A 19115-nucleotide genomic window follows, 5' to 3' on the forward strand; every position below is an offset into this window, starting at 1 on the left:
TAAATCCTTGCACAGGGGGAATTTTACAGACAAGCAAACTGAGGCAAAGAGGTCAAGTGATTTGCCCAAAGTTAAGGAGGTGACAAAATTTGAGATTTGAATCCAAGTCCTCTGATTTAAAACCCAGCACTCTTTCTATTATAGCATACATTCTCAAATTAAGGAGGAGCTACCCTATTAATAATAAGAGAAAGTCATCTCCATCTTACATGACTCAGTGAGGCCAATATTTAGCACAGTGTCAGGCACAAAGTAGGCACCTAATAAATGTTTATTGGTTGATTGATTGACTTGCCCCCTTTCTATTTGGATGCCAATTTTTTCTAGCTGGTTGGCGTTTATGTTCTTCACAACATTTCTTTCCAGATTTATTTCATATTATTACTCTTTATATAATCTGTTCCAGCCACACTGGTCTATTTATTGTTCTCCATCTCCACTTTTGTGCCTTTGCATTCCACTCACTCCTCACCACTGCCAGGGAGCTTTCCAGGCTTTCTTCAAAGTTCATCTGCAGTTCTTCCTCCTACATGAGGCTTATTCTGATTGCTCCATTCTCTTGAACCCTTTCCTCCTCCTCTGGAAATTACTTTGTACGTAATTTGTATTTTTCCTGGGACAGAATGTAAGTTCTTTGAGGGCAAGCTCTGTTTAACTTAGACCTAGTGCTTGGCATACATACATACACACACACATAAATATATATATGTGTGTGTGTGTGTGTGTGTCTATATACATATATATATATACATACATATTCATATATATATATATATATACATATATGGTGTTTAATCAATGTTTGTTGAATGATTGAATAATGGTTGATAATAACATTTTAATGCTGTTAGTTTTTATGGTGTTATATAAAATTTCTTAGAAGGAAAGCACTTTATAAGTCTTAAAACAATATAGAAATAATGAAATATTATATTTTCCTTTTTATGTATTGTGCATTTCAAAGAGAATTTTGATTTTGGGGAAAAATGGGGACAAGTTAGAAATAATTGTTCAATAAGGCTGCAATTAAAAATTGTGCTGGAAAATGGAAAAAAAAAACATTTATGTAGCACTAATATGGCAGGTTCTGTGCTCCAGGCACTGAAAATAAACAAAATTGAGACAATCTTTGCTCTCACGAAGCTTACATTCTAATATGGAAATAATATACAGAAAGTCCCTGAAGTTTTCTTGCAGTCTCTAGCTTTTAGTAACAGCAATTGTATGAAGACTTTTGGCACACCTTGTATACTTAAGGAAGTTGTAGCCAGAGAAAAGAATGACAGTCCTAGCAGTAACAGAGATTATAAGGGGACCCCTAAGGCAAATAATTACCAGTTCCTTAAGCAAAAGGTCAAGATGAGGGAGGGGGTTGGGTATGATAGCAGGCCAGATGACCCACTAAATGCCTGGGTAAATACTGCAATCTTGGTTGATCACTGGATGAAATATGAAATATGGTCAGAGGACAGTTAGATATGGTGGGCTAGGTGAGTTCTTATTCATTTACATGCCACTCAGGACAGCTCAGTCACAAAGCAGACACCAAAGTAGAGTGCATGGAAACCTAGGATGTATGTGTGGGGGTCATGGGCTCTGGCGGCCAGAGAGTGACTCAATGCAAAGGAGGAGAAGGGTATTACTATAAGGGCAATTGCCAAGATGATTGGGTAGACATGCTTACCTTATAAGATAACCTGTTCTGAATTTCAGTAAGCACAAATCCTTTACTAAATGATGTGATTAACAAGTGATGTATTAAACATTTTAGAAAACTATTTTTTCTTCTTCCGAAAGTTAAGAGCTTAACGGATATATGTTATTTCCTAGACAGGAATCTTGGAAATATTCTGATTGGCCCACTTTCACATTTCTAAGGATACTTTGAGAATTTCACAAAAGGAAAGTTCAAGATTTTATATGCATTTTTATATCCAAGAAATTGAGAATCAGCTGAAATTGATTTGGGAAGAAGCCTGATGTGTAAGTGAAAATTTGAAGTAGGCATACTTGTCTTCAAGTGTGATCTGCAGGAATTGAGTGTCTCATTATCACATTCTGGGAAATGGTTGATTAATTTGTGACAGAGAACTTAGGAAATTTTAGTTTGATAAAATTTATGCTACACCATAAGGACTTATGACACACTTTTAATAGAATGTGAAATATTCATACTGTGAAATTTTGTTAGGATGCATTTTATGGGACACACCTCATTGCTTTTGTTTATAAGATTTTACTTGCTTTAAGTGATGCTGTGATCTCAGTGACGTAAGAATTCCTTCCCACAGGGTAGATTGTAAACGAGTCATCCCTCATCCTTTATGACTCTTTTTCATGCCTTCCCATCAATATTTCACAAGGGTGGGGGTCTGCTAAATGTTCAGTAGGTATTTTTCTAGGTTTCTTAACATTACATGTTAAATGGTCCCTATTACCTATGGAGTATGATGGGTGTCCATTACTTATCAAGTGATATTGATATCTTTTAACAAATAATCCTCTTGTTTCACTTTGAGATTGAAAACATTTATTCAATTTAAAATTTTGATGTTTCAACACTGAAATTTGGGATTAGAGATAAGGAAATTGGTGACGGTTTTGTCCCCAAATTAAAATATCTGGGTCTGTCACCTACTGGGGATGAGACATAACTAAATGAAACCCCAACCCCTTAGTTATTATAAGAAGAAAGACCTCCAGCTTGTAGGATATTTTCTCTAGGATTGAGTCACCACAGTACAGGGAAAAGAACACTGGCTTTGGAGTCAAAAGACCTGGCCTTAAATAGGCCCTCTTACGTGTCTCTTAAATGATGTTGGCCAAGTCCTTTGGCCTCTCTGGGTTTCAGTTTTCTCCTCTATAAAATTTAGCATTTGGATTATATGATCTCCTAGGTCCCCTTCATGTCTAAAATTATGATTCTAGTTCTTGTGATTTACAGGAAGATATTGATGAGAAGTGTACTAAATAGTATTATATAAGAATAGTCCAGTGGATCACAGAGACTTAGATAACAGAAGCATAACATAATGATAAGTGTAGTAGGCTAGAGTTCCAGATCGCTGGGTCAGAGGATGTGGGCCTTTTAGTCATTTTCTTGGCATAGTTCCAAATTATTTTCCAAAATGATTGGACCAATTTCACAGCTCCCACAACAGCTCATTAGTGGATCTGTCTTTCTATAATCAATCCTTTCCTTTTATTGATGCAGTAACTGCATCCCATAGAGGCTAAGCTATTTGTCCAAGGTCATGTAACTAGTAACAAGGCCGTGATTCGACCTCAGTTCCTCTGACTCTGAAGCTAGTACCTTCTTATTACCGCAATGTCGTAACCCCAAAGGTTGATTATTAAGCTTAAAATTGGGGGGGCATGAATTATTTACTAGAAATAAATCTGTGCAATAGTAAAATAATGAAATGTTCTGCATTTATACAGGGCAGTACTATTGTTCATTCTCCATTTGAAAAGGAAATAATCATGAACATATATAGCTAGCGGGCTCCCATCCTAGGGAGCTGTTGTTCCTTAGCAGGTAGCTATTTTCTTTAGCTTCTCCACAGCTGCCTTTTGTTGAATCACTAAGGCAGTCAGACTCAGACATAGGAAAAAAAAAACATGTAGCCTTTAAACTGGACTTCTCTCTTCATTCCATGTTTCAACAAGGCTGCTTTCTAAATATTTAATTCTTCTGCTTATTCATTAGCAAACAGCTCTGAAAATTTCCTTTCACAGGGGTTTTTTGCATGACTTTTTATGATGGAAGCTTATTTGTTCTTGCCTTAGGTCTGTAGGAAATGTAACTGCATATCTATGCTTGCATAGAGGCCTATGGGAACAAATTTCCTCCCATCACATTTCCTCTCTACGTCAAATACCAATGATTCATCAGTAACTGCTTCTGGCTCTCAATATTCCTAGTGGAATTTGCACATTGTAGACAAGTTTCCAGTTTCTTATCAGTGTGATGGAACCATTTTCTCAAAGCCAGTCAGTTTTTCCATATTGACTGACTATACAGCTAATGAAATTTTTTGATGTTAGGCTTTAATATGAGACAGAATAGCATTCACAAGATGGTCCATTTCTGCTCTGAAGCCAGAAACACAAAGAGTTCAGCATCCCATCGGCCCATTCAAACCTAACCTGCTCTGCTCATGTCATACATCCTAAATCATGTCAGACATCTTAAGTGTTTTTCTCTGTCCAAATGAATTTTGCAAGATTAAATATTGATATGCTAGGACTTTGGTGCATGTGTTAGGCATTTAAATGTCTTTTTACCAAAAATAATGACTTGAATTTAGGAAGATGATACCAAGGGATGCATCTTTCCTTGGAGTGAATCAAAGTGGGCGGAACATTTGCATAAGATCTTTCTCTCCTTGATGCTTCAAAAAGAAAAAGGAAAGAAAACCAGATGATAACACACTACTCCTGGGATCACTGACCTAGAGGGGTCTTAGAAGCAATCTCATCTAATCCATTCATTTTATAGCTAAGACTACTGAGGCCCAGGAAGTTTGCCACCTGCTCAAGGTCACATATGCTGTAAGCATTGGAAGCAGGATTTGAATCCAGACCCTGTAACTACAAGGGCACTACACATTTCGCTGTCACATTGCTTTCCCCTACATTAGCATCAACACTGTCCAATATGGTCCAATAAGGTCCAACACTCTACAGTAGAGTGGGAAAGAATGTCGGAAAGGAGACAGGAAGCCCAGGTCTGCTTCTGGCTCTCCTTCCCAAAGGCTCTTGATTCACCATGATCGCTCCACCTCCACCCTGCCGCTGTGTTCTCTGCTCAGTAATCAAGAACATCTATATGATATTTCGGCGAGCGTTTGTATGGCACTTAAGGCTTTTGTTATTCAGGCATGTCCATTTTTGTGACCTCATGTAAGGTTTTCTTGGTGAAGATATTGGAGCAGTTTGCCATTTCCTTCTCCAACTCATTTTACAGATGAAGAAACTGAGGCAATTAGGGTTAAGTGACTTGCCCAGAGTCACACAGCTAATAAGTGTCTGAGACCAGATTTGAACTCAAGAAAATGAGTCTTCCTGTATCTGTTGTGCCACCTCACTGCCCACTTGAAGGTTTGTAGAGCCCTTTATATGTTATCATAAGCGATCTTCATCACAGCCCTGTGAGGGAGGTGCTATTATTATCCATGTTTCACTGATGGGGAAACTGAGGCTAAGGGACATTCAGTGACGCCTAAGGTTGCACGAGTAGCAATGATAATAACAATAACAACGAGGGCTAACATTTATGTAATGCTTCAAGGTTATAAAGTCATTTACATATGTTATCTCCTTTGGCCCTTTGAGTATGACCTTGGGTAAGTGATTTTGCTGTTTTGAATCTCAGCTGACCTACTTGTACATGACAGTGACTTTTCTTGTGGATCCTCAGGTTTCCAGTAGCTTCCACTGGCTTTGTACCTTTCCCCTCTGAAGTTTTTAATGCTTCCTGGGGCCTTCTCAAGACCTCAGGGAATTCTGCACAATCTTGTCCAACTTACTGGAGGGATAGAAAGCTGGGAGCTGAATGGTAAGAGAGGCTTACACAGTGAGCAGCACTCCACCTGAGAAACGATGTTCACAACCACCTAAAGGACCCTTTTCTGTACCCACAGGATACTGCCAAGGGACATGATTTTTAACTAGAGTTGGAACTGTGTTCATTAGTTGAAAGGCAAGTTGTCCCTAATGTTGTCTGTGAGACAGCTATGCCCCTTCTCAAAGGAAGAGGGAAGCAACAAGCTAGATGTTAGAGCCCTGAACTGAGAATCAGAAAGACCCGGATTCAAATCTTACAGACACTGATTAGCTGTATGATCCTGGACAATTTAGCCTTTGTCTTCCTCAGTTTCTTTATCTGTAAAAGGGGAACATAATAACACCCACTTCACAGGGCTGTTGTGAGGATTGAATAAGATAATCTATTTAGAGAAAAAGCACTTTGAAATACGTGAAGTGCCTCTTCATCATCGCAGATACCATTTATGAAGGATTTCCTGTGTCAAGCAGTGTGCTAAGAGCTTTGCAAGTATCTTATCTGATTGTCATAACAAGTCAGCACTGTGATTATTACAACTGAGAAAACTGAGGCAAGCTGCGGTTAAATGACTGGGTTGGTGTTCCACAACTAGTCAGTGTCTGAGGCCACATTTGAACTCGGGTCTTCCTGATTCTGGACTTAATGCTCTATCCACTGTGCCACCTAGCCAGTAATGTTGGCTTGCGTGCTGCTCCACAAACAAGACCCTTCATCTCGTGGCTCTGGGCATTTTCTCTAGCTATCCCTATGCCTAGAAGCTCTCCCTCCTCATCTCTGCCTACTGCCTTCCTCGGCTTTCTTCACGCCCCACATAAACCCCACCTTCTACAGGAAGCCTCCCTCCACCTCTCTGAATTCTAGTTGTTCCCACTGCTAATCATTCCCAATTTATTCTGTGTAGAGTTTGTTTGCAAATATTTGTTTGTATAGTCTCCCCCTTAGATTGTAAGCTTTCTGAAGACAGGCACTGTCTTTTGCCTCATTTTTTTTAAATCCCCAGACCACAGCACAGTTCCAGGCACATAATAAGTGCTCAGTAGATGTTTATTGACTACTTCTACTACTACTACTACCACCACCACCACCACTACTCCATCTACTGCTAATACTATTCCTACTCCTACAACTTCAACCAGCACTACTACTGCTCCTCTAACTCTTCTTTCTCCTCCTTCTCATCCTAAGACATGGGTATGATTATGCCAGTTATGAAAGCTGCCATAATGACATGTCTGTAAATTAAAGTCTTGAAGAGTTCCTTTGGGCACTGAGAGGCTAACATAGCCAGAATGTGCTAAAGTCAAGATTTAAACTCATATCTTTCTGACTTTAAGACAGGCTCACTAAGCATTAAGAACACTGAAGAGTAGAGGAAAGGGATGGTAGATGTAACACTGTGTATGAAGAATAACAGGAAGGCTATATGGTTTGGTTGGAGCAAGGAATGTGGGGAAGGCAGTAATGAAAAATAAGCTTGGAAAGATGGGTTAAAGCCAGGTTGTAGACATTTTTAAATACCAGCCAAGTATGTGTTTTATCCTGGAAGTTATGGAAATCCACCGATGTAAGCAGAAGTAAGGATGATTGTGGACAGATCTTTGCTTTAGGACTCTCACTGAGGTCACTGGCTGTGGGATGGATTACGGGAAGGAGAGGACAACCAACAGCTATTATAACAGTCTAGGCAAGAGGTGATGACTTGAGAAGCGGCCATGTGAGTGGAGAAGAGTGATATGCAAGAAGTCATGATGGCACAATTGAGAAGATAACTGAGTCACTCTATGGGGTGAGAGAGTGAGGAGTCAAGGGCATGAAACTGAGTGACTGCAAAGACAGCTGTGGCCTCAACAGAAATCAGGAAGTTTGTAAGAGGAGTGGCTTGCAAATAAAAGAAAAAGGACTCCATCTTGGATATGTTCTGTTGCAGATGCCTCCAGTTAAAAATGTCCAGTGGGCAGTTGGTCATGTGGGACAGTTGCTCACAAGAGATAATGGGCTAGATATGTCATCTGCCCATCCTGTCTGATGTCAAGGCCTGATTATTACGTGATGCAGAAAATGAGGAAGTTGACCCCAATAATCTCAAGGTCTGTTTTTATGTCTCTAATATATTTAGAAGTACTTTATCATAAAAAAAAACCTTCACAAATGTGAGCTCTAGCTACAAAAAAAAAGTGTTGGATTGAATTCTTACAGGACCATTGGATTTAAAGCTGGAGCCTTTGACTTGATTCATCAAAATCAAAATAAGAGTAACTGTCACTAATCTAACATTTTAAACTCCTGTCTCCTATGAGGAGTACTAAGGAGCAGAGAAGCATAGCATTTTCTTTCTTCTCTCTCTTTCTCTTCCTTCCTTGCTTGCTTCCTCTCTCCCCCATTTGCTTCTTCCCTCTCTCCCTTCCTCCCTTCCTTCTTTTCCTCCTTCCCTCCCTCCTTCCCTTCCTCCTTCCTTCCTTCTCTCCCTCCTTCTTTCCTTCTTTCCTCCCTTCTTCCTTCCCTCACTCCTTCCTTCCTTCCCTCCTTCCTTCTTTCCTTCCAACATGCCCAGGTCTCTGCATCTTTAAGAAAAACCCTCTCTACACCCTACCATCCATTGTAAACTTGCAGTTAGCTTTGGTAAGTGTATGATCTATTATTAGTGAGCCAATCTTGGAGGTCTTTTCCCACATTCTTATATTTAGTGTCATTGTACTTTAATTTACAGATATGTCATTATGGCAACTTCCATAACTGGCATAATCATACATGTATTTAGTGTATCATTTTAGTAAGTGTACAAATGTACTATACTGTGCTGTGAGATACTTTTGGGAAGTGTGTGTGCTACAAGGGAAGATTAACTGCAAAATGAAAAATGGGAAAATATCTGAATATTAATGTTATTTAATCACTGTCATTCCTCACCAAGGCACAACCACACTAAGCTGTTCTATTGTCGTTAAGACTCCCACTAGGACTCACAGATGTGCTCAGATTGCTGTTTCCTATTGATTTTGCTAGGTGTGTGGCAAAAAGCCAAGGCCAAATTTGCCATTCTCTATTTAAATGGCTGATAGTTTTTATGGGATATACCTCTCAATTTCCTAATTTCTTTCTGACATTGGTAAAAAAAATGCAATTTTTTTGGCAGCATGCAAAATTCCCTTTCATTTTATGTCCTTCCTTTCTAAATAATTAGCTCATGAACCAAAGATGTGCATTTTTAGGAGTCACAAATTAATATGTATTGTATTTTAATTCCATGACCACTGTAACAACCAGAAGGCAGCATGCCATAGTGTCTAGAGGACTGGCCTCAGGTCTGGGAGGAGGGGTGGGGGTGGAGTTCAGGTTTTGCCAATGACACATAATGGCTATGGGACCACAGAAATATCATCTCTTGAATCTCTCCTCTTTTCACTACTGACACAGTCACTACCCTAGTCCAGGTCTTATCACCATGTGCCAGGATTCTTACAGTAACATCCTGCTTTGTCTCCTTGCCTCAATGCCTCCTCTCATCAATCTATCCTCCACAAAGCTGCCAAAGTGATTTTCTTAACCTGCCCCCCCCCATTTATTCTGTTCTCTCTTTTGACCCTGTCCCTCCTGTCCTTCATACTTGAAAAAGACCAATGACATCATGATGATGGGGTCAAGGTTGACTGAACAGTCCAATCAGAGCTTGAAAGGCTCTCCCACGGATCAGACACAAATATTCCATTTGAACATTTGGGATGGAGATGTCTTTGGATTTGCACAGCTCATGTCTCCTTTGTGCTACTGTGATTCTACTTTGTTCACAGAGCACAGCACCTTCTTTAACAAGGGCACATTATGCCGGGTGGTCCTGTGTCAGCATCTCCCGTGTCCTATTGCCTTTAGGTGTATATATATAACCTTCTCCATTTAGCTTTCAAAGCCCTTCACAATGTGGTCACAACTTTTCTTTGCAGCCTTGTTATATGTTAATCCCCTTCCTACACTATTCTAACCAAAGAGGCGTTTTGGCTGTTTCTCACATGCAACACTCCATGCACTATCTCCATTTCTTTGTACAGGACATCCTTTATGCCAAAAATTCACTCCCTATTCAACGCCACCTCTCAGAATCCCTTCCTTGCTTTAGGACTCAGTGCCAGCAATTCAGGAAGCCTTTCCTCATTCCCCAACCACTAGTACTCTCCCATCCTAAGCTAGCTGATATGGCCTTTATGTCCCTTTATGTAACCTGTCAACACTCATCATTAAGAACCATCTACACATCAGGCATGGACCAAGTTAAGCACTGGGTGAACCAAAAAAAGAGACAAAAACAGTCCCTGATATCAATGACCATATGCATGTCTAGTTTGTATCCCCCAAGAGAGTGTGAACTCTTTGAGAGAAGTTTTTATTTTTTTTTGGCATTCACTGTGGCATCACATAGTAGACATTCAATAAATGCTCATTGATTGATTAATGAATGTGATAGTAATTTAACCTCTCAGTGCCCCAAGAGACTCTCTAATATTATGCTACAGTCAAGTTGCCAGTCTGCATCAGTAAAGGTTCTTCCTATACCTGGAGCTCCCCATACAGAAGAAATCAGAGATCTGGGTCCCCATTCCCTCACTCTCAGAGTAGTAAAGGAATCAGGGCAGATATTTTATTTTCCAAAGTCACAAAATAGTCTTACTCATAATTAAATTCAGAATATTTTAAAACTGCTGTGTCCAATTGAGAGAAAACCCATATTTGCAAAAAGAGCTTCTCCTCATCCATCTTTGTGAATGGCGAATGATAGAGTCTCTAAAGCTTGCTTACCTCTAGAATTACTCACTCGGATGTTCCTCACTCCAAATCCAGCACTCTATCTTCTATGGCACCTAGCTGCCTCTATTTCATCTCAGATTTATTCTGGGTGACCTTCTTCTGGTTCCTGCAATTTTTGTGGGGGAGAGGGATGAAGGGTACCATGAGAACACATAGGCCGCTGATCTCTCCAAGTCCACTATTGTTCTACCACCTACACACTTCCTCTTGCAGTAAAACAAGTCATGAACACTGAGTCCTAAGCCACTTTTCTTGTTCATCATATTGGTACAGATTCTAAACTACTTACACATTATATACCTTTTCACTATCATTTTACATCTATAATTACTTTAATTTTTTTATTATTACAAACTTGTCACCAACAAATAAAAACATTTCACTAAGGTAAAATGTATTTAAAAAGAGTATTGTAAGTGAGTCTGTGAGCTTGGTAGATAGTTTTGTTTTTCATAAAGTGTTTATAAAATAAGGAATCAAAACAATTTCCTCATCTTTTATGTCCCCCTTTGGACTCTCTTTGTTTTTTAAAATCTTATTTATTTTCTTCTCCCAACTCTGATCTGGCCCACAGTAGGTGCTTTAATAAGTACTTACTGAATTGCATTTAATCTCCTGAATGCTCATGAAACTCATTGAATTGGTTCAATTCCTTCCCTCCCTCCCCCCCTACTGGGACCTAACACAAATGATATTCCAAAACAGGAACATTTGTAGAAGCTCACCACAGAGTGGGAATCCCTCTTTGATTCAGATTTTGCCCAGGACATTGTGACACTAGCAAATGGCTTAGCAAACTCCTCCCTGTTGGATTCTCTACTCACCAGTGATAATCCTTGGCTCATTAATCATGTTTGTCATATGATCCTGTATGAGCTTGAATGAGTGGAAAATACTTTGGACATTTTACTCTACTGAGTTAAATGCTTTTTTTTTTATTGAATGATAATAGACACAGAAGGAGCCTGTATTCCCTACATCTGTTAGTCAATGGTATATAGGTAATGTTTGGTCTGTCACAGAAAACAACCTATGAAAGCCTCATTTTTCCTTTCTTCTGTTTTCATTTAAAATTCCCACTAACTGGGTAAGAATTACAGGTATTAATATCTCCATTTTGCATATTAGGAACTGAGTCAGTGAAGAGACGTCTCCATCATTACACAGCTCATATCACATTTGAACTCAGGTCTTCCTGATTCTGAGCCCAGCACTTGTCCATTATGCCACAGAGAAGACCTGGCTTTTCTCCTATCTTCTTTTCCCAAGTGCACACCTTTTGTGTTCTTGTCATGTGTAGGGTTTTTTTTCCCCTTTCCTTACCCCAACTTGGCATTGATTTTGATCTTTAAGCAATGGTCCAGACAGTAAACAGAATATAGATTCTGAAATGACTCCATGTTAAGGTTTAGAGGCTTCTTAGTTGCTAAGATGTAGACAATTTTATTGGGGGGGCAGTGCTATTCTATCCCATCATATTCATAACCTTCCAATTATTTTCTTGGAGAAGGTTTTCATGATATATTCACCTGAATCCTCTGTAATTTACAAACCTTGGGTTTCTCCCATTCCTTCCTCCTGACTCATACGTTGTGGTAGGGAGAAAGTTGGCCTCATGAAGACTTAGATTCTAGTTCTGATTCTAACTTATGCTGGATATTTAACCCTGTGCAACTTATTTACCCTCAGCAAATTTTAGGCAATTTTTAGCACTATACATTTCAGAGAGAGTACTGACCAACATTGGATGAGGAAGTTTTCTCACTAGAGAGTTCCTGACTCCTATTAAACAGAGATCCAATCCTTACCTGTGTTTGTATATGGATAAGTAAGCATGTGTTTATAGTCTGCAAAGCCTTAGTGCAGTATTGAACATAAATAATGCTTTATAAAAACTTTAAGAGCTTAAAACTGAACTAAGGCTAGGATACCATGGATATGTCTATTTATCTATCTATCCATCTGTCTGTCTGTCTGTCTGTCTATCTTTGCCTACCTACCTATCTCTATCTACTTATATACATATCTTTCTTAAAAATAGTATAATAGCTTTAGAGATGAAAGGGACCTGAAAGGTCATCAAGTCCAATCTCTATTTTACACCTGAAGAAACTGACACTTACAGAGTTAAATGACTTGCCCAAGGTCACAAAGATAAATAATGGCAGAGTTGGGATTAGAATCCAGTTCTTCTGAATCCATACCCAATATTTTTCCCCCCCAACATACCATAGCCTCACTTTCCATTGCATTAAATTCACCATATATCGAGGTGTATGTTGATTTAATTTGGAGGAGTTTATCAAATTCTTTATAGAGTATCTCTTTCTCTCATCCCTGCCTCTCTTTTTCTTTCTCTCATCTTCTGAAACAGGTGCTTTTATATAAGCTGTAATTATTTTCAAGGCAAGACTCTCTACAGGTGCTTATCATGAATCCTGTGAAAAGGGATGACCAAATGTCCCATGAAATGATACCTTTTATTGCCTTTGGACACATTATAAAACCAGCTCAGCCAACTCTGCTTTTCCAAGGAGAACCAGTGAGTCATCCTTCCATTAGCTGTGCCTTCTTTCTGCTGGCATTTCTATTCCAAAGATCACTAAGGAGGTGGCTCAGTTCCTCAATAGTCTATTAAGTTTTGGATGAAGTTGATGTACATTGAATGCCAAAAGTGAACTTAGAATTTGTAGTTGGTCTTCGTGGTGTTTTTGTGCCCTTGTCCCCCTTTCTGCTATGTGACCACTTCAAATTCAAAAGAAGATGACTACAGAAGGTCAAGAGCCACTTTGTATTTTAATTGGTTTTATGGGTTTCCAAGGCTAATAAAATCATTATCTTGTGAGTTATTTCTCTGTACTTGGCTTGGTCAGTACATAGTAGATGCAGTCTATTGCTGGGGTTCTACCAAAAGTCTTTCCATCTGGCTGGAATACACCAGAGCCTTGTGCTAATTTACTCCTGGCATGTCCTTCAAGATCCTCCACATGACAACGAAACATGGGAACAGGACTTCTATAGAGGTATTCACGTAATGGAAAAGAAAATGAACTTACTAATTAAAATCTAACATATGGAGTTCTCGCAAAATATGTACAGTAAAAGGCTACAGGAAATCTCTAATTTTATCAGTGAAAGAATGAAAAACCAGGAAAATGTCACCATCATAATATAGAGTGCTGAGGAGAATGCAGGAAATGAAAACAGATAGCTGGGAAAAGGCCGATGGTTTAAAAGCTATTTTTGAAATAGTGTTTTATGACAAATTTGGATTGTAAGCAAATAACCAGAGCAAATGCCACCTATGATGGAAGGGTGAAAAATCAGACTAAAAGGGAGGAAGAAAATGTAGAATATTACTGACCTCCTCTTCCCCAATGACAAACTAACTCTTCCAGAGTACAGTAGATTCTGGTTGTCTGAATACTAGCAAAACTATTGCTATTCAGTCATTTCAGTCATATCTGACTCTTCATGACCTCATTTGGGGTTTTCTTGGCAAAGATAGTGCAGTGTTTGGCCATTTCCTTCTCCATCTCATTTTACATATGAAGAAACAGAGGCAAACAGAGTTAAGTGCCTTGCCCAGGGTGGCACATCTAGTAAATATCTGAGGCCAGATTTGGATTCAAGTCCTCCTGACTCCAGGCCTGGTGTTCTATTCTATTCTTTGGCATACATAAGGAACAGACAAATGTTTTTAGCTAATTTTTCTTGCAAACTTATGAGATCTAAGGTCCTGAAGCTTAGAGAAAAGCAAATACAGATCAGAAGAAAACACACTCAAAATCAGCACTTCTTTTTAGAGTGTCAAGAGGTTGGGATACGGCTAGGATGAGAATCAAAGAGTGGGGTCCCAGAAGTGAAGAACTCTCTTTTCTGTTTGATTACTTGATTTCATGGCACTTGACTGAAGCAGATTTTTATTATTATATTTACAGGTGTCAGATAAGAGGAAGGATATTGGTATAGAAGTGATTTGGCTGATGCAGAGTTGACTATTCCTTGGTGGTATAAGAGGGAACATGACAGAGTTAAAAGGCTATCAAGAGAGCACTTAGTGACAAAGTCGATCTTCACTCTCTTCCTCCCATGTCACCATTTTGGTGTGTAACATGGTGCCTGGCACAGAGTGGACAATTAATAAATGTTTGTTGTTGTAGTATGAGGAGGTGACTGGAAACGTAATCTGTTTCACTGACAGTGATCAGGCACTCTGTTGGGAGCTATTGAGTCATGAGTTTAGGAAGAGCCGCCCACTCCCTCTGACTTAATTCAATTCATGTCCAGTGGCCTAGGATACAACAAAAAGACTCATAAAAGTCAGACATGTGACTTGGGCCTCAAGTACAGCCCTCTGTCCAAGTCAGCAAATGACTAAATAGGCTACAAAATCACAACAAATCAGGGGAGAAAGAAGTCTCACGGCTTTGTCTTGAAGAGAGTGCTTTCAGCTGGTACGCGGCTGGTCAGAACACTGATATCCATGCTCAGGAAAGGGACCATTTTGAGTTTATAGATAAAGCTGCCCTCCCGATGGATCATTTTCAGGAATTGATTTGATCAAGAGCTGCCTTGTAGGAGGTACGAAGCCCAAACGACGAATTTCCTCTGAAATTTAAAAATCATTCACGTTTTGTAGTTTCATTCTACGACCTTCCCACTGGTTAGTCTAACTACAGCCTAGTCAGTGGGTTTTCTAATGGTAGTGGAGTGACTGAGAGGCAGCATCACATAATAGAATACTGGACTTTCGTCTATAACACAGTGTTTGGCACCTGATAAGTGCCTAGTGAATACTTGTTGATTAACAGATTGGATTTCAAGTCGGAAAAATCTTATTTGGAATCCTGTCCCAGATACCTCGGGTGGTGTGACCCTGAGCAAGTTATTCAAGCTCCACGAGGCTCTGACTCTTCATCTGTATAATGTAGGTGATGATGTCTGTAGTACTTATCTTAGAGGGTCGTTCTGAAAATTAAGGGAGATAATGCTTGCAAATCTCTGAGTGTTCCATAAATGCCAATTACGATTATTATTTACCAAATCAATCCATTTTTATTATTTTATTGTTGTATCAATAAGTTTTATTAAGTGTTTCTATGTGCCAGGCACTCTGCTAGTCACTGGGAATGCAAACACAAGAATAAAACAGTGCTTTCTTTCTAGAGAAAAGAAGTTCTACCAGGGGAGACAATATATATCTACATAAGCATAGATGTAAGATAGGGAGGGGCAGGAACGATGGTTTAGGAATTACAGGGTGAATTAACTCTCTTTACCAATATAGGTTAGCACCTTCTCTGAAACTTGGAGCCCTAGAAAATTGCCTAGAGTATCATTTCTCAAATATCTGATGCTTCAGATCCCTTTATGCTCATAAAACTTACAGAGGACCCCCAAAGAGCTTTTGTTTACATAGGTTATTTCTATCTGTGTTTGCCATATTGGAAATACAACTTAAAATTTTAAAACCTTTATTCATTAAATCACTAAAAATAACAATGGTAAAACCATTACATGTTAATATAAATAACATAATTTTGTGAAAAATAATGGGGGAAATAATGAAAATCAGCATTGTTTTACATATTTTTGCAAATCTCTTTAAAGTTTGGCTTGAAAAGAGACAGATGGATTCTCATATCTGCTTCTGCATTCAATCTGCTAACAATCTGTTGTTTTGGTTGAAGTATGTGAAGAAAGTCTGGCCTCACACACATTTGTGGTTGGAGAAGGGAAAAGTGTTTTAATAGACAAATGTCATCTTAGGATTATGATTAAAATAGGTTCAACCTCGTGGACCCTTTGAAAGGGTATCAGGGACCCCATGGGTACACAGACTCCACTTGAAAACCACCAGCCTAGAGCACTGATAGGTTAAGAATCCACAGCTGGCATCTATCAGAGGCAGCATTTAAAGCCATGTCATCCTGACTTTGAGGAAACTCTAGGCAGTATGCCATGCTGACTCTACAAAATGTAGTATTTATACTAAAATTTTGACTTGTATTTACTAAATATAAGTATTGCCTTATGTTAACAAGGTAATGTTTATGAAAAAGCCACCAGAAGATAGGGGTAAAGAGGATAAAGAAACACTTCAGGGAGAAGATAGTGGTTGTCAGAGTTCTGAGAGAAACAAAGATTCAAAGCAGTAAAGGTGAGGAGCGAGTGAATTCTAGCCATGGGGAAAAGTCCATGAAAAACCCAGCAACAAAAGATTGAGTTTTTGTGAGAAATAGAGAGGGGTCCAATTCAACTAGAATGCAGAGTACAAAATGTGTGTGAGTGTGTGTGTGTGTGTGTGTGGTGTACACATGCATACATGCATACATACATACACATACACATACATATAAGAAAGGTAGATTGGGACCCAGCTGTGAAGGGGTTTTAAAATTAAGCAGAATATTTTATTTTTCCTAGTAGTAACAGGGTAAATTCCCCATACAGAGATGATAAACTCAAAGGGCTAATGGAATCATTTAGCAAGAAAGTTTAAAGACAGAGAGGAGAAGAGGGCCCAGGAAAAAACCTTAAGGGCACAGTTAAGGGGTAGACAAGACAAAACAAGCCAACAAGATGAAATTTATTTAAAAAAAAAGCATTGCAATATAATCAAATATACTTTTAAATACAAATGGAGACGGAGGGAGAAAATTCAACATATTGATCTGGTAGAGCTGGTATTATGGAGAGTAGCATGTATAACAGATGTAGAATAATAGATGATATGGCCAAGAATTCATGGAAGCCAGTGTCTGAGATAGAGGCATCAATAAAGTTTATGACTCAGATGTTTACATACAAATGCACAAAGTATGGCTAAAAAATTGGGTAAATTAGATTCTTCTGTAATGAAGTAAATTTCCCTCCTACGTATTATTTAGGCTTGATGGAATATGACTCAAATCTGGAATAAGGATTTAGAGTGTATACCTAAATCAAACGTTATACAGTTGTATGAAAATTATTCATATGAGGAAATTCAGGTGCCAGAGCATAGAAATATCAGAGGTGGGGTGGGGGACACAATTTCAGTGAGGACCATCAAAGGGAGAAAAGAAGCTGTACTGTTGTTAGAGTATACTATGGACCACATGGACAGAATGGGGAATTAAACAATGATTTTGGGAAATATTAGAAAATTGTCATGAGAGTACAATATTGGAGTAATAGAGGACTTTCATTCCCAAGATATCCATGAGGGTCTCTCTCTCTCTCTCTCTCTCTCTCTCTCTCTCTCTCTCTCTCTCTCTCTGTCTGTCTCTCCTTCTCCCTCCCTCTGTCTCTCTCTCTGTCTCTCTCTCTCTCTCCCCTCCATCTCTCCTCTCTTCTGTCTCTCTCCTCTATTTCTCTCTGTCTCTTTTCTCTCTCTTCTCTGTCTCTTCTCTCTCTTTCTTTCTCCCCTCTGTCTCTCTGTGTCTGTCTCTCTGTGTCTATTTCTCTCTGTCTGTCTCACCAGCAGAGCAATTGCATAGTTTGTGACTTAGGTAATTTGACAATTTCATCCTTTGAAAGATGGAGGAAGTAACAAAAGGAACTTTATTCTGACCAAGAAGGAGAAATTGGCTGCAGAAGTAGAAACAATAGGAATCATGGAGGTAACTATTCAGTCATGGATTTTGTGACAGAAAAGAAAGCTAGAAATAATATGGTGTTCATTCTAGATGTGGAAGAGTGGACTTTAAAGATTTTAGAGAAAAAATAGCTAGGATTCAAAGGCTTAATATTTTTACAAAGTAAGTAGATTCAAGTGGAATTAAAAGCTCCAAAGAATAAAACCCAGGAGACTTATTATGATGAATAGGAAAAAATGAGACTCATGTGGTTATAATGGGATCTCATCTGTGAATTTAAATTTTGTAAACATGTATGGAATGGAAGCCAGTAACAGTAATTGAGTATGAATCCAAAAAAGTATCATCGTCCTGTTAAAAGAGAGTCATAGATGCTAAATTTCATAAAGAGATGAGATTGCAAGTGCTAACTCAAAAAAAGTGTTTCTTAAGGCTATGTGGAGGGCAAGAAGCAGCTTAAGTAGAGGCCAGGACCCCTAGTCAGGGATACACATCACAACAGCAGCAGAACTTCAAGTCTGACCATGTTTGGGCAAGTCATTTAGCCTCTCAGTGACCCGGGTAATTCTAAGACTGTAAGTTACCAACGAGTTGCTGATCTACATTGGTAGAGAGGAAAGGGACAAAGCATTTATAGAACACCTACTGTGTGCTAGGGATTGTGCTAAACACTTTAAAAGTATTTTCTCATTTGATCCTCACAACAATTCTGGGGAGTAGGCGCTATTCTTATAAGATTTTTCAGTTGAGGAAATTGAGGCAGATGAAAGTTAAACAACTTGCTCAGGGTCACATAGTTAGCAAGTATGTGAAGCAGCATTAATACACAGAACTTCCAGACTTCAAGTGCAGTGCTCTAGCCACTGCGCTAAATGATCCTAAGAGACTGACTTTGTTCTTTTTAGATTTAATCCCAAGACTATAAGCATTAATTAAGCCCTTACTGTGTTCCAGATGCTGTGTTAAGCTCTAGGGATACAAAGAAAGGCAAAAAAAAAAAAGAGTCACTATTCTCAAGGAGCTTACAGTTTAATGAGGTAGACTTCATGCAAACAACTAAGTAGAAACATATATATATATATATATATATATATACGTATATATACATATACATATATGTATATATACGTATATATATATATGTACGTGTATATGTGTATATGTGT

This window comes from Phascolarctos cinereus, unplaced genomic scaffold, assembly GCF_003287225.1.
Source record: "Phascolarctos cinereus isolate Bilbo 61053 unplaced genomic scaffold, phaCin_HiC Scaffold_7;HRSCAF=346, whole genome shotgun sequence".
NCBI classification, from domain to species: Eukaryota; Metazoa; Chordata; class Mammalia; order Diprotodontia; family Phascolarctidae; genus Phascolarctos; species Phascolarctos cinereus.